Genomic DNA, 12,508 nt, shown 5'->3' on the forward strand with positions numbered 1-12,508 from the left:
CCTTGACCTTGGTGTTATAACATTGCACTCTAACCAACTGAGCTAACTGTGTTTTTTAAAGACTTTTTCTATAAAATTGATGATTTGGAATTATCCAATTATCTAATTCCAAGCATTAATTTTGCATATTTGTGAAAATCAAATATAGTGCATGCGTCTAACAGCCTATTTAATGGCTCTGCAAGGATGTCTAGTAGATATCTCAAACTTCATATGTTCAACATTGAGCCCTTCTTTTTTCCCTCTAAACCTTCTCTCATAGTCATCATCATTTCAGGAAATGACAACTGCATCTTTCTAGTTTTGCTGGCCAGAAACCTTGACATTGTCATTGATTCTTCTCTTTCTCTCACACCCCACACCCTACATCTGTAAATTCTGTAGGCTTTACCTTCACAATATATCCCTAGTTTGATCACCCATGGCCACCTTCATTGCAACCAGTTTGCCAAATTACCATCATCTCTCATCTAGATTAACTCAACAGTCTTCTGAGTGGTCTTCCAGCTTCTGCCCTTCCAGCCTAACCTCAGCACAGTTGAGTGCTGAGTGAGTAGTGAACCAGTGAAAACCTAAGTCAGAGCTTATCACTCATTTGCTCAAAATTCTCCATTACTGGGCCAGCCCCGTGGCTCACTCGGGAGAGTGCGGTGCTGGTAGCGCCGGGGCCACGGGTTCAGATCCTATATCGGGATGGCTGGTGCGCTCACTGGCTGAGTGTGGTGCAGACCACACCATGCCAAGGGTTGCAATACCCTTACTGATAAAAAAATAAAAATAAAAATAAAAAAAATTCTCCATTACTTCCTGTGTTACTTGTAAAATCCAAAATCCCGTGAAGCCTCTTTTACGTTTTTAGCCTCATCTGTTTCTACCATTCCCCTCACTCCACCTCATCCTCACTGACCCTCCTATTGTTCCTAGAACACACTGGGCACACTTCTATATCAGGGCCTTTGTACTTGCTTTTCCCGCTGCCTGGGATACCTGGGTGCATGACTCCCTTCCTTAGCTCCTTCTGTTCATTACTCAGATGTCACTTTCTCAGTGAAGACTTCCTTACCTTCCTGATTTAAAATTGTTGCCCCTTCCCAAAATTCTTTTTTTCCCCTTCTCTCTTGTATTTTTTCTATAGCATTATCATCTTATATACATGTATTTTACTTATTATTCCATTAATGTGTTTCTGAAAAATTTCATGTTCTATAAAATTATACATTAAAATAATAGAACTTAGGGGAAAATAGTGTTAGGAACAGGCACCTCAAAACCTTTGTAACTTTGAAATTCGGAGACTAACAAAAAAAAAACAATACTCCTAGTAACTTTTTTCATTGATTTTCTGTTTTGATACAAAGGGAAAGCCTTCTAAGCTCATTCATCTGCATTTGCAACTTCTCTCATAAGCGTAATGTAGTGGCAAGTGAAGTGATTCTTGAAGCCCCCAAATCAGCTACTATTGGCATTAAACAAAGGAAAGTACTTTTTTTAGTTTTCAAAGTAGCTTTATTGTTATTGCTGCTGCTACTGCTAATTGTTTCCTCATAGTTTTAAGGCTTACTCTTTAATAAATGAAAAAGCTTATTCATGATCATATTCTAACATTAATATTCTGGGGAAAACATTTATAAATCAGTAGAATTTCCATTTTATATCAATATCAGTTCCATATTTATCAAACACATATGAAGTAATTTGTATAAAAGAAATATGAGCTTCAGCAAAACAGACTGTACTATATATTTTTCTTTGTTTATTCTTTATCTCCTTGAACTAGAAGGTGAACTCCATGAGGTGTGACTTTTATTTTGTTTTTATTATTCACACGTGTATTCCCATAGAAGTCCTAGTAGGTATTTAATAAATAGTTGTTGAATGAAAGAATAATCAAATTAATATTTAGATGTCTCTAGAATTCTGAAGTAATTGAAAATATGAACACCTGTTTTTCTTTAAATTGAACAACTTCTTTGGCTTACTAGTTATTGACATGTAAGTCTGTAGCCTGATTTATGTATTTTTTTTAGAAAGCTCAAAGGAAATATGTCTGGATGAAGTTCAAGATTCAACATTCTATGGGAAGATGTAATTTCTTTCTATGACAACATGTTTTAATGGAAGCTAAAAGGTATATTGTGCTTCGCTTCCAGGCACTGTCATAAGCATTTTGTACACATTAACTAATTTAATCTTTGAGGCAACTCTCGAGCAGCAGTTCTCACAGTGTGGTCCAAGAGCTTCTGGCAGTCCCTGAGACCATTTGCTGGGGGAGACCACGAGGTCAAAAGCATTTCAGAATAATACTGAGACATTATTGCTTTTTCCCTGTGTTGAGATTTTATTGATGGTACAAAAGCAATCATGAGAAAACTTCTGACACTTAAGCATGCATATCAAGGCAGTGGTACCAAACTATACTTGTTGGCATGTTATTCTTTCCTGCCATGAATTACTATAAAAAAAAAAAAAATCCAGTTCCTTTAAGAATATCCTTGATGAAGTAGTAAAAATCATTAAATTATATCAAATTTTGACTCTAATGAATAAATTCCTTTTTAATATTCTGTGTTGAAATGTGAATTACACATAAAACACTTCTGCCACATCCAAAATATGGTTGTTTTGAGGCAAAGTCCTTGTGAGGTATCTGAGCTGGGAACTGAACTAGCCGCTTTTTTTTAATGGTCCCCCGTTTTTACTTAAGTAATAACTGACAAACAGACTATGGTAATTCAGACTTGGGTATTTGGCAGCATTTCCTTGAAAATGAGCAATATTAGCCTGCATCTACAAAAACAACTGACAGTATTTGTGGCTAATGATAAAAATTGAGCTCATAGGTAAAAATTAGAATTTTGGAATCTTATATGTGTCACCATGAGCTGACATTTTCCCATTAAGGAATTGTCTGATGAGATATCATGTACTGAAACGTGTCAACATTTGGAAGATCTGCTTAACTCAATGTACCAACAAAGACATGTGTGTTTAAGCAATCCATTCAAAGTACAAGATAGACCAAAGGATTTTAATGTAACCAAGTACCAAAAATTCATTGGCAAGGTTTCAGATTCCACTTTGTAACTAACGTTTATGAAACTGATACTTTTTTAGTTTTGGTACATTGTCAGCAAGAATACTCAGAATTACTTGAGAAGTTTATTAAAATACTCTTCCCCTTTCCAACCACGTGTTTGAGAGGCTGTATTTTATTCATATTCTTTAACCAAAACAATGTATTGCAAGAGACTAAATGCAGAAGCATATAGGAGAATCTAGTTATCTTTTGTTAAGCTGGAGATTGAACAAAATTGAAAAAATGTAAAACAATGCCACTCTTCTTGGGAATTTTAAAAATTTTTACGGCTATTATAGTTATTTTTCATAAACATATCTGTTGTGTTAACATGTAATGACTTTGTTATGATTTTTAAATGAATTGATAAATATTTTAAGAGTTCACAGTTTTACTTGCTAATGTATTAAATATGGGAGAAAAATAACTCACATGAACAAGAATTTAGGGGTCCTCAGTAATTTTTTAAAAAGTTACAAAGAAGTCCTGAGACCAAAAAGTTTGAGAACTGTTGCTCTTGAAGAAGTTGGTTTTATTATTTTGTTAATAGGGAAACCCAGATATAGGAGGTTAAGTAAGTTGCTTAAGATAACAAAGTTAATTGTAGAGCTGGGATTTGAACCCAAGGTTTCTAAGTCCTTGCTCTAAACTGTCATCATGTAGGAGTACTTCTGTTTGGGAAACCTTTATGGTTTGTAACTTTGCTAAAATTGATAGGCTCTATCTGATTGAAATTAGATGTCCTTAGGAAGTTCCTTTCACATATGATTTTCTTAGTCTATCTAAAATTAAATCTTCACAATCATTTAGGTATCTTTTGGATCTATTTTTATCTGTAAATATGTGCCATAAACTCACCAGCAAACATCTAAGCAGGGAAAGGAAAATAATATTTGAGTTTATTTTCTGGGAACTTTTGGCCTTTTATTCAATCAGAGTTGGATTTTTAGGATTATTTGAAGGAATCTTTGGAAGAAATATTGTACCATATTCCAGAATAATGTTGATTATTTGTCATAACTTTCCTGTTATTTTGGTTGGTCACATTTTTTCACTACAAACCATAGAAATGACAATTTAGTGCACTTCTACTTTGAAGTAAAATGTTGGAGAGCTGGAAGCTTATTTCAGTTTGGAGAAATAGGGGAGTTGCTTTTATCCCACTGCCTCTTCTTATTATTAATTTATATGTTGAAATAGATTAACACAGTACAAGATCAAACGAGTACATAAATACAACCATTTATGTTTCTACCATCTCACTGAAAGCTTGACTGGTTTCTTAGGAGAAAATATAGGAAGGGGATTTACCCCATGAATTCCCTTAAATGCTGTTAATTCACATTGATTTCAGAGGAAACGAAGATAATCAGTTTGACTTCCCTACGGACTGAATGCATCAGCAAGCTGTTCACAGTACTGTTTAATGGAAATTTAGGGACCCCTCCTGTGCTGTTTTTGCATGCACAGATTCACATATCTAGAGGATACCATGGATCAAGTACTTGGAGAAAACCCCACAGTTGTTAGTCAAACTTTTGAGTACAGTGATGACTTTCTGTTGAGATCTAGGAATATGCAGTGTGAAATTTGGTTTGATTTGTCCCTTCCGATTATGGTGCTTGTCAGAAAACAGTGGGAGAGAGACAAAAAAGAAGGGTAAACGTCTGCCTCTTACTTGGTCTTACAGTGTGCTCAGGGATAGTATCCCAGCCCCTGGGTCTGCAAACTCTTTTCCAAACCAAGCTCAGCAGTCACTGCCACCCCTGCTAGGCCTTCAGTGGTGTCCCCCAGGTCTCTTTAGCAGTGGCGGTAGGTTTCTGCTAGACTATTCACCTATCACAGCCAGGCGCAAATGAAAGACAGACTGGCTCTCAAAAGTTTGCTTCTTAGTTGGGATCTGGGTGTGAATTTATCTGAAAAAATTCCCATTTGTCTTAAAGGACTGGACAGGGGACAGTTCTTTAACAAGTCTTCAAAAGCAACTGTATAGCTAGCTGAAGCAGCACCAAGAGATGTATCTGAGCCCACCCATTTCTCTAAGACTGTAGAGCCTCAGCCCTCTTCAGCCAGAGTCTGTCAGGCTGTCCTGAGCTCCTTGGGCGCTGGTGCCCCACCTTCTCCTACCCTGGCTGAGATGTGGAAATGTCAGCAACGGGGAGGTCCTCAGCTGTGAACCCCATACAAGTTCCTCTCACTGCAATGGCTCCATGCCTCTGCCATCTCACCTCAAGGTATTGCCCTTGGCTTGTTTACAAGTCTCTCCTTTCGTAGACTGTGAGATCATCAGGGCAGGGATCAGCTGTATTCCCATGCCTAGGAGCCAAGAGACACTCAGTGAATGCTTGAGGAATGATTAAATTTCTTTGTAACCATGGAGCAGGAGCAGTGTGGGCTTCAGTGTTGTGCTTCCTCTACTATGCGAAGATGTGCAAAGACTGAGAAAGTAGGGAGGATCTTCTTGCTTTTGGTCAGAGATCCTGCAGGACATTAAATCAAGATAGATATGGATGGTAACTTGAGTTATAATTAAACTTCCACTTATAGCCCATTGGAAGTGTTTCAGAGAGATAGTATAACAATTTAAAAAACATCTTATTTCTATGTTTTGTAGTCATCATAATAGGTTTTTTTTTATTATTATGTCTGAAATCAGATGTATATTTGTTCCATTGTAGCTACCTTTTACTCTGAAATTTCTCATATTCGTTTATTTTACAAGGCAGCAGTGGGAATATATAAAGTGACATACACAGAAGTTGGGTAATTTTTATATATACAGAATGTGGTGGTACAGCCTATTATATTAGGAAATCTATCACTGGAAAATATTTATAGATATTCCTGATAGCTAATTCTCAGGCCTCATTCTCTTATGATGATAGAGCCAACTCTTTATTGGGGTAAGAATTATCAAGTTTGAAAATTAATATGTACAATTGACCTACCTCCTCTTTCTCCCTCTTCTCTTGCTCCTGCTCTTTGTGGTCCTCCTCCCCCTGCTTTTTGCACTCCTCCTCTTGCTCCTCTTCCTTCTTTGTTTTACCTTTAACAACCAAAGAGTTTACATGGGTGATCACAGAAAGTGCAGCTTGAATTGCCTTGTCCTGAAGCACATACAGGACTCGATCCTAAAACAGTTATAAGGTCCTCTTATAGTGTCATAGTGTGAGCTTTCCGTATTTGCATATTTAACTATCGTAGACTATATCTAGTTATATATTTAAATTTTACTTCAGAAATACATTTGAAATACATAATTGTTGTTTTTAAAAAGATTAATATTACTATTCTGAAAAAAGGACCATTGTACTGTGAAATTAGATTCCTGGCTTCAGTAGGTGTACATAATGAATTGCCAGCATCTGAAATTTGAATGACTGCTGTATTAGTCTGCTTCTTTTGCTTGTAACAGATTGCTTGGAACTGGGTACTTTGTAAGAAAATGAAATTTATGCTTCCAGTTTCCAAAATCCAGGGAATACATCTGATGAGGACTTCCTTGACAGTAATGAACGTGTATTACATGACAGAATGGCGGAACAGAGAGAGAGAGAGACTCTCAGGTGCTATCCTTTTAAAACCCACAAACCATGCCCATGACTACTATTAATCCATGCATTAGGGCATAGTCCTCAGAATCTAATCACCTCTTCAAGGCCTCACCTTTCAGTTACCATAATAGGATTTCCCCCCGTCTTAATGGTCACAGTGAGATCAAAATTGCAATACATAAAACTTGGGGGAAACAATTCAATCCATATCAGCTACATTGTCCAAAAAAGGATTTTCTACCTTTATTTTTCAGAATAGTTGTTCACAAATGATACATTATTCCTTATGCTTTTGTTTCTCAATGGAATTTGAAAAATAAAACTTTCCGTTAGTGGTAAATTCATAAGCTTGGGTCATGAAAATGTTTGAATTTGATATTAAAGATGTTTTGAAAGGAAGATTAGAAAGGATTAGTTGCCCTGGGAAATTCAGCTATGGCAAAAGCAGAGTTCAGTAATAAAAGGTCCTGCTGTATCTGATTGGTCTATTCATGCTGCAATTCCCTATCATCCCCCTAGGACTCTCACCTAATTGATGGTGCTGATTATGCTGGCTTAATAAATTTTGCTGTCACTTTAACAGAACATGTGGAATTTGTTTGCTTCAGACCCCCTACCTTCTTGTTTGTGGTAGGGTTTATTCCTCTGCTGAGTGGATGTTGATTGTTTCTTTATTCATTGTATTAGTCTGTTTTTGTTGCTTATAACAAAAGACATGGAACTGGGGGATTTATAAAGAAAAATGACATTTATTGCTTACAGTTTCTGAGGCTGGGAAGTCCAAAGTCCATCTGGTGGTGGTAACAGTGACCCAGGGGTCTCACATTGCAAGATGGTGGAAGGAGAGAGAGCAGAGAGAGAGCAAGACAGACTCTCCTCTTCTTTTAAAGCCCTCAGAACCATGCCCTGACCACCATTTTTAATCCGTTCACTACTTCACGGTCCTACAATCCAATCACCTCTTCAAGGCTCCACCTTTCAATTAATAGGATTTCCCACCCACTTAACAGTCAAAGTTAAGGGGCTAAGTTTCTAATACATAAAACTTGAGGGGCACAACTCAAGCTTCAGTGAGTTTTGGAGGGACATAATTCAAACCACTACATTCATTATCACTTTTAAATTGAGGAGAAAAGGGCAAGTTACAGAAAAGATTTAAGATTTTTCTAATGGAAGCTGTTACTGGCAGAGTTGCAAGAAAAGTTGGAAGTTTGACTTTTGTGGTACCTAATGGTTTATTTCTATCCATTTTGCCATTAAGGGTTTCAGATAATAGATTCTCAATTTTCTTTTGTAGAGCAGCTAATTAGGACCCATGGCAAATTCACCCTTCATGTTAGGGAAAGCTGGAACCAAAGGACAAGGTTCTGCCTCTGAGCTTCTTATGTTCCAGCTGCTCCTCATGTAAATGATTTCTGCTCTGGCAAATGGGTCTTGGTTCCTTTCTAGATGAGCAGAAGATTATCTTCGCATTGGACAGGTGAAGTTAAATCCATTTATGTTATATCTGAATATCTTGAAAGTCCATTTAGGGAAGTGACTTCCACGTCATAAAATTATGATGTGGTCTTGAGAGAACATTAAGTACATTCCTCTCCTTTGGAAAGACCTTAAATCTGTATTATCCAGACAGATGAGACTCTCTCTTTCATAAATGATTTATGTTCTATTTAAAAGTATGTGAAAATGGAAACTTCACAGTTTTCCTTAGTAATTCATTCTAGGGTCTTAAAATGTTCATTGTTAGAATATGGAAGCAAGCTTAATCTCTGTTCATTTTTTTGAGGAAGGGGATGTCTATTAGTTTTTATTTGAAACACACACACACCCCTCAAAGAGCATTAAGTGGACCATTGGCTTTTCCTCAGGTTGAAGTTTGATATCTTTTCCTCAGAGGTAATGCAATCATTTTTTTTCTTCCTTTATGGATCTTTTTGGACTTTTTTCTGTCCCATTTAAAGTATGTAAAGATCAAATGCTTTTGTAGGGAGTCTGGGCAGACTTGAATACTAATCCTTCTTTCTCTCTTTCTTTCCCCAAAGCTTTTGTGTTTTGTTCCCTTTATGCCCTCTTTTAATTTCATGATGTACTGAATGTATTTCAGTGGTAAATTGTGCTGGGCTCGGAGAGGTAATTATGTTTTGTTCTCCACGTTGGATAATCTATATTAAAATACTTGTGGTAATAATTTCAAATTGGACACATAATTTCAGAGTATTGACATTTACCCTCTCTTCTTCTTGTAATAAATGTTAGCATCTGTGCTAGCCATAATTCTATCATCATTTGGATTGCAAGATATTTGCTTGCCAACTATATGAAACTTCTTTATGGTGATTTTTTTCTTATTAGATCACAGTACCCAGCATAATAATTTGTATATAATTTAGGCATGTTTAGTTAACTATGAATTCTATGAAAAATTGAATTGTGATATCATTTAAATTCCAGACCATCATGTAATATATTGAATTGATGATGTTCTGTCAATTTACCAAATTCATATTCTTGAGCTTCTATCTTGAAGCTTTTTCCTTTCAAAAAGATGTGTTTTTTATGACTCATTCATGTACGATACTGGGACCATATGAAGTGGTATTCTTTTTCTGTTGTTAAGTACAGTGTAAATGGCAGGACATGAATAAAGCCTGTAACTCAGTAAATCCCAGGGTATTGAAGCTACATCCATGGCAATTCAGCTTTATATGATTGTTCAGAACATAAGAATGGATGATTTTAACTGAAGTACATTGTAAAAAGGGAAATTGGACACATGGGTGACAATCAAAACCTAAGAATGCACTTGAAATACAGCTTAGAGCATGTCATGTGTAGCAGAAGCAGATGGAACTCTTGGAAAAGGACAAGGATTGACTACTGACTTTGAACTCAAAGTCTTATTCTTTCATAGCACCTGACACTCTACTGTTTATATTCTTGCATCAGACCTTGAATATAACCTCTTAAGGGACAGTGACTGTGCTTTATTCTCTTTGTATTCCCATTGCAGATTACAGGGTCTAGCATATAGAATCAATGTATATTTATTGAGCAGAAAATTGTGCAAGCCAGAGACTTAAGAATCTTTCTTGACACCTCCCTATGCCTTACCCCCATAACCAATCTACTATTGAATCTTTTTTTACCACCTAAATATTATTTTAAAACCATCTATTTCTCTTCATCTCCTTCCCAACTACTACTATTACCTAGGCCCAACCTTCTCTCACCTTTTAAAACATTTTACCTAAATCACCACAGTGGCCTCCTAACTGGTGCACTCCCACTTCTATGGTTCCTCTTTAATTCCTTCTCCACAGTACAGCCAGAATGATTTTAAAGAACTCAAACCCCATCAAAGGCTGTCTGCTGTTCTTTTATAATAATAGCTATTAATCATCATCGTAAAAATATTGACAGTACTTCTGACCAAGGTGTATAAATAGAGTGATTATACAATTTATCGTTCACTCTAGAGCACTTTTGAATGTGAAGTGGGCACCACAGATAATCATGTAGGGATGGCATGGTAAAATCTCCTTAGTATAGGTTCTTGCCACACTCACAAATGCAATTTAGTATTTATTTATTTGAATGAATAAATGAATGAACACTAGGAAGAGGTTGGTAATACTGTATTTCCTATAGACCAATTATGATGGAATACAGTGATCAGCACAATGGCAAAAGATCATCTATATATTTAAATTCTGTATATTCATTATATTTGTGACACCTTAATGTGCCACTAACAGTCTCAATTTTTTTTTTTTTTTTTTGGTCTTTTTTCATGACCGGCACTCAGCCAGTGAGTGCACCGTCCATTCCTATATAGGATCCGAACCCGCGGCGGGACCGTCGCCGCGCTCCCAGCGCTGCACTCTCCTGAGTGCGCCACCGGCTCGGCCCTAACAGTCTCAATTTTAATATTGTTAATATGCTATTTGATGTTTAATTTGTTAAATTACAGTAATTTCATTAAAAGTCAAGCTTAGTAATGCCAAAAATATTGAAGTTAGATATGGGTTCTTGAGAAGAAAGTTCCCTTATTGAGAAATCTGTGACACTTAGTGTCATAATTGGTGGGTTCTGGAGCCAGATTATCTGAGTTTAAATTATGACTCTACCACTTACTGGCTGAGTAGCCTTGAGCAAGTTACTTAAATTCTCCACACCTGTTTGCCTATCTATAAAATGTGTATAATACATCTATTTCATAGGACTTTTATGAGGATTAAGTAAGTTAATACATATAGAACACCTAGAACAATTTTTAGCACATAGTCAATACTCAATAAATGCTAGCTATTGCTGTTACTTGTGTTATATTTATTCTTTAACAAATGTTTATTCAATATTTGTTTTGTTTCTGGCAATGTTCTAGGTGCTGGGAATTCAGGAGTAATCAAGACAGGAGATGTATTGGGGAGTAACTCATAAATACTTTAATTTCAAAATCTGATAAGTGTTGTGAATGAAATAAACATAATTTGCTAGGGCATATTGGTGGGGAGGAGCTTTAGTTAACCTGAAGGATGAGAAGAAGTCAGCCTACACAGAGTATCCCAGGGGGCGGAAAAAGCTAGTACCAATGCCCCAAAGTAGGTGTCTCCGTGGGTCAAATACGTCCCCCCAAAGTTCATGTATTGGAATCTTGATCTCCGTTATAACATTGTTAAGGGGGTGGGAAATCCAATTATGGTATTTGAAAGTTGGGTCCTTTAAAAGGTGATTAGATTGTGCCCTCATGAATGGACTGATCCATTCATAGAGTAATGGGTGTGATTCAGATGACTGTATAAGGAGAGCAAGTGAGAACGTTAGCTGTCTTGCTCAGCTCATTCTTGCCATGTGACACTCTGGTCACTGTGGGACCCTGTAGAGAGTTCCCGCTCAGAAGAAGCCCTCACCAGAAGCGTTCCCTGGAGATTGGACTTCCCAGCCTCTGAAAATTTAAGAAATAAACTTCATTCCTTTATAAATTACCCAGTTTATAAGCAACAGAAACAGACTAATACAGTGTCTTAGTCCATTTTGTGCTGCTGCAACAGAATACTACAGACTGGCACAATTTATAAACAATAGAAGTTTATATGGCTCATGGTTCTGGAGACTGGGAAGCTTAAGAGCATAGTGCCAGCATCTGGCAAGGGCCTTTGTGCTGTGTCTTCCCATGGCTGAAGTCAGAAGGGCAAGTGAGCATGTGAGACAGAGAGAGGATGGGGGCCAAACTCATCCATTTTATCAGGAGCCCGCCCTGCAATAACTAATCTACTGGCTGTGCCCTCATGATCTGATCATCTTTTAAAGGCTCCACCTCTTGGGTTGGACATTTAGCTTGGTCGGTTGGAGCATGGTGTTGTAACACCAAGGTCAAGGGTTCAGGTCCCCATACTGGCTAGCTGCCAAAAGAAAAAAAAAAAAAAGGTCCTGTCTCTTAATACTATTACCATAGCAAATTTCAACATGAGTTTTGGTGGGGCCATTCAAACTATAACAATAGAAAAGAGGTTGGCTTGGGTTTAAATGTTGAAAAAACCAAATATGCCTGGAGTGTTATGTGTGGGTAGAAAGCGTAGAAGGCCTGAAAGATAGAAAGGTAGCTGTTACAGAGGTGGGTCCTGGGGATTTTTTGTAGAAAAATGGGAAGCCACCTACTTCTGTTTATTTTGCTGATGAAGAAACAGAAACCCATGTGTGCCGATCAGGGTCATTAGCTAATTAGTGATGGATCTAGAGCTACAATCCAAGTGTCCTGTATTCATATTTAAAATAAAATATTATTGAAGTATACTTACAAAAAATGGACAAATTGTGTAGTATTTGATATATTTTCATAAATTAAATGCACCTGTGTAATCTTGACCTGCTCTGTAAG

At 36.9% G+C, this 12,508-nt stretch overlaps 1 protein-coding gene across 1 annotated transcript in view; it reads left to right on the forward strand.

Moving 5' to 3' along the window:
* SDK1 (sidekick cell adhesion molecule 1) overlaps window positions 1–12,508 on the forward strand; it is a 983,203-nt gene that overhangs the window by 320,768 nt on the left and 649,927 nt on the right. The window lies entirely within an intron of this gene.

The sequence above is a fragment of the Cynocephalus volans genome, chromosome 3, assembly GCF_027409185.1.
Source record: "Cynocephalus volans isolate mCynVol1 chromosome 3, mCynVol1.pri, whole genome shotgun sequence".
NCBI classification, from domain to species: domain Eukaryota; kingdom Metazoa; phylum Chordata; class Mammalia; order Dermoptera; family Cynocephalidae; genus Cynocephalus; species Cynocephalus volans.